Raw genomic sequence first — 4,796 nt, 5'->3', positions numbered from 1 at the left:
ACGATCCTTTCATTCTGTAGGCTGATTGGCTCAGATACAGTGTCAGTGCGACAACAAACGACTGACAGCATTCTTTGCTTTGCTTTTTTTTTTTTTTTTAATTTTTAAAAATGTTTTCTCTGTGGATTTGTCGTACCTGCCGGGCTCAGAAGAGGGCACCGGGTCCCTGTGAACGGGAGTTATAGGCAGTTGTAAGCTGATGTAGATGCTGGGAACTGAACTCTAGTCCCCTGAAAAAGCAAGTGTCCTTATCTGCTAAGCCACCGCTCCGGTCCCTGCATAGTTTTTAATTTATTGATGATGATGATGATGCAGTGTTTGCACATGCCTGATGTAGGAGACACAGAGAGGTCAGAGAACAACTCTGTGGAGTCAGGTCTCTCCCTCCATCCACCTCTATGGTGGTTCTGTGTGTGGAAATGGAGCCATCGCTCCAGGACTACTTGATTCTCTTGATACCAGCTATGTAGCTTCGGCTGGCCTTTAATGCACAGTCAGCCTTCCAAGCGTAAGAATCACAGACATGTGCCACCGTTCCCTGCCCCCACCTTTTTGCCCCCTTGAGACAAGGTCTTATCGCGTAGCTGTGGCTGGAACTCAATATGTAGACCAGGCTGGCTCCGAACTCACAGATCCACTAGCTTCTGCTTCTCAACTGCTGAGATTAAAGGCAAGAAGCACCACACCTGGCACACTCAAATAAATGTCAATAATATGTTTCTATGGCCATGCAGTATTTCCTCATGTGAATATATATATTATGAGGTATTTGTTATGGTTTAAATGTCCCCCAAAGGCTAGTTTTGAGCACTTGGTCATCAGCTTGTGGTGACTCTGAGGCTGTGAAGTCTGTAGGACATGGTACATAGTGGCAGGAATAAGTCATTAGGGATGAGTAATGTGATATCCTGAAGTTCACAATCCCATGTAAAACAGTTTTTAAAAAAGTCAAGTGCACATTAATAGCATGCAAAAGGGATGCACTTATCCAAATGATTGAAAAAAATAAAGCTTTGGGAATGAGAATGTGGTTAAGTGGTACGTACAGAATGTCAATTCAACCCCTAACAGCAACAAAAAAAATAAAAATAAGCAAAAAAAGCTTTATGACAAAATAATCGCACCAAATCTTGTTTTAAACCTTTCCATTAACATCCAAATATTTTCCCATTGATTCTCACGGTTTCAGGCATCACTTGTATTTTAAGGATTTTTCTTAGTTTAGTACCCATTTCAATATAAAATACTTATTTTTTTTCTATTTTAGGCAATAAGATATTCAATCTTCTGTTACTAAATCAAGGTCTCTCTTGCTATGTAGCTCAGGCTGACATCAAACTTGCTATGCTCCTGCCTCAGCCCCCTCAATGCTGGTGACCCTACCCAGCTGTGTGGGAAGTTGTAACTAGGAAAGAGAGTACAACACATTAGTACAACAAAGCCTAGTGGTTAGGGGTTGGGATCCTGAAACAGAGATGGAGGAGGACAGCAATTATTGATGAAGGCTGGGTCCAGCCACCGCCGTGGGTGAGGCCAAATGCAGGGGCAAGCTGGTGCTAAGAAGGTGACCGAGGGGCGGTTGCTGGTACTGTTCAGGTCACCCCCTGCTGACGTCACACAGGCTAAGGCAGAGCTCAAAGGGAAACTTGAGGTGCCGCTGCTGAGCTGGGTGGAGGAGCCTTTGAGCCCTCGACTGGACTCACTGCCATCCTGAAATACACAGGGCAAGGTCCTCTGGCCAAAAACACCAGTTAACTTCTGGCAAACATCCAGCAAAGTTGGTAAAGGAAGCTAGCAAAGGCTATCAGAGGAACAAAGGATTGTTGGAGTCAAGTTTGGAAATGGTAATTAGGCACAGACTTTCTAGCCTAACTTCCTGACCTTAACTTGTACAGAATATGAGAAAAAAATATTCTCTACTTTGGAATTCTACAGCAGAGTTAAAAACAAAACTTCTGGCCGGGCGGCATTGGTGGTGCACACCTTTATTCCCAGCACTCGGGAGGCAGAGCCAGGCAGATCTCTGAGAGTTCGAGGCCAGCCTGGTCTAGAGTGAGATCCAAGACAGGCACCAAAACTGCACAGTGAAACCCTGTCTTGAAACTCCCCCACCCCCCAAAAAACTTCCATCACTAAAATTAGTTCTGAAGGTATACCCATGGGCATCTCCAATTATTTATTTGATAGAAAAGCAACATTTCTGAGAGTTGATGAGAACAATCATGTCTCCTGAGAAATTTAGTTTCTGCAAGAACACACAAACAAACCCACCGGAAGATAGTGTCCCAACAATTAAGAAGGTGGGCAACTCAACAGACTCAAAGTGAAGTTTTTGCTTAGGGAACATCAGGCATCTACAATGTAGCTCTTTGTGAGTCACAGATTGAATGCTGGGCATGGTGCTGTGATTAAAACCTCAGTGGCCGGAGCAAGGGCTCACTGTTTTTCTTCCCTAAATTCAGTTCCCAGTACCCACACCAGGCAGTTCACAATTGCCAGTAACTCCAAGTTCAGGAGATTCAAACATCTCTGTCCTCAGGAATCTGCACATGCCACACATGTCAAGAAAAGACACCATTAAAAATAATAAAAATTTTAAAAAAGAAAAGAAAAAAAAGCATTCAGGAGGCAGAGGTAAGTCGATCTCTGTGAGTTCAAGGCCAACCTGGTGTACAAAACAAGTTCCAGGACAGCTGGGGCTGTTACACAGAGAACCCTGTCTCAAAAAAAAACTAATAATTATAAGGAGAAATTGCCTTTTGGATAATATCTATTACTAAAATAATGTTCTGCAAGGCAGCGGAGGCACACACCTTTGATTCCAGCACTAGGAAGGCAGAGGCAGGCAGATCTCAGAGTTCGAGGCCAGCCTGGTCTACCGAGCGAGTTCCAGGACAGCCAGGGCTACACAGAGAAACTGTCTCGAAAAAACAAAATCATGTTTCTTCAAATTTATAGGTCCATTTTTAGTGAAGGCTTTGCTTTTCAACTTTTTTCCAATTTAACCATGTAAAAACAGGCAAACTTTTTAAAAATATTTTTCTGTTCATATTTTTTAATTTTGTTCATGTTTAAAATTTAAGACTTTTTATAGAACATAATCTAGAGCTTAGACACTGAGGAAATGATTAAGATACTCTGAATCTGAGGTCAGCTACTTCCTCTCCTGAGAAGTACCCTGAAACCTTTCCTCTGTGTGTGTATACATCTACATGCATACATTTATATCGTTCAAAACCACATATACATTGTTTTATTAGCATTTACTATGAGTTTTGTTGCGACTTTTTACATATTTAATAAACACTGATCATGTTCACCCCTCTATATGTAATATATGTTAATGAGAAACATTTGTTCAGTATTGTGTTCTAGAAGACGTTATAACTGTAGCATATCTGAGACTCCATCAAGCTCTAACTCGAATCAATAACATGAGTTTTATAGAGCTCCTGGCTTCCTCTAAAATAAAAAAATCCAGTATGCACCACTACGTAGATGCATATGAAGTTGCCTATTAAGGCGTTTCTAAACATTGCGCTTTCGTTTTGTTCCATCACCAAACACAAGGTTTGATGAAGTTATGGTGAGATCCTTGGTGCGTTTGGGGTGAGGGCGAGGGGTGTCTTACCTAGACCGCTCAAGGAAAACACAAAAGCAGAGATTTGTTTTAAGCCCCAAGTAACTACTGAAACCAAAGCATTTAGTAACAGGTTAAGAAGCGAAGGGGAGATTTAAAAATGCAATTTTGTAACAAACTCAAGCAGCATGAACTCATCCAGCTGTGGAAGTGTGGCTCTTCCCTAGATTCCAGAACAAAAGAAGCGTTTGCGAACAGAGGGGCTTTGCCTTTCCTGCGCCCCGCTTCCACTCCCCGAGCGATCACATCTGGGGGACACAGGCGCCCACAGCCTGCCGGGCTTCCCTGCTTCCCCTCCAGGGCCAGCACCGGGCGGGGGGGGGAGGCCAGGCTGTCGCCGTTCTTCGGGGGAAAAGGAGGCTCGGCGACCCGGGAGGGAGCCAGGCCCGGGCCAGAGGGGTCCTCCCCAGCTGGCGCACCCACTCCGGCCGTTCCGAAGGCGACCGACCCCGGTGCAAAGCTTCTCCGGAGCAGGGCGGGAAGGAAGGAGAGGAAACGGGGCGCCCAAACAGTCCCGCCCGTCCCTTATCAGCGTCCGAGGGGAAGGGTGGAGAACCGAGGAAACAGCGGGGGGCTCCCCCGAGCCCGGGCTCTCCCCGCCCGCCCGCCCGCCCCGGAGCGCCTTTGAAACTGCGTTTCTGCACCTCTCTCGCTCTGCGCCGCGGCGGCGGCGGCGGCGGCGGCGGCGGCGGCGGCTGGAACCCGCGCGAGGCGCGCAGCCAATCGGCGCCGCGCTTCCTTTCCCGCCGCCCGCCAATGGCAGCGCGCGTTCTTGGGGCGTGCGCGAGCCAGGCGGCTCCTCCCCCCGCCCCCTCCGGCTGGTGTGTGTGTGTGTCTGTGTGTGGTGTCGGCTCAGGCTGGCTGCGGGCTCCGGGCTCGGCCGCACTTGCTCGCTCGTCGTGCGCCGGGGGCTTTTGTGGCCGGGGCCGACCTGGGCTTTGTGTCCCGACTTTGTGCGCTGCCCCTCGGCGTTGCTCCCGGCCAGGGGATCCCTCGTCCTCCCGTTCCTCCTCTTCCTCCCCGCGCGGCGGCGGCGGCGGCGGCGGCGGCGGCGCAGCCCTCCCGGGGGCCAGCAGCGACCGAGCGAAGCGGGCGAGCGCGCCGGCGTTGAGCGGCGACGACCGTAAAGGGGGGGCCGAGGAAGGGGTCCGAGTCG

Source organism: Peromyscus californicus, unplaced genomic scaffold (assembly GCF_007827085.1).
Source record: "Peromyscus californicus insignis strain IS unplaced genomic scaffold, ASM782708v3 Scaffold_24__1_contigs__length_46423439, whole genome shotgun sequence".
Classification (NCBI taxonomy): domain Eukaryota; kingdom Metazoa; phylum Chordata; class Mammalia; order Rodentia; family Cricetidae; genus Peromyscus; species Peromyscus californicus.
Note: the sequence above shows the minus strand (reverse complement) of the source record.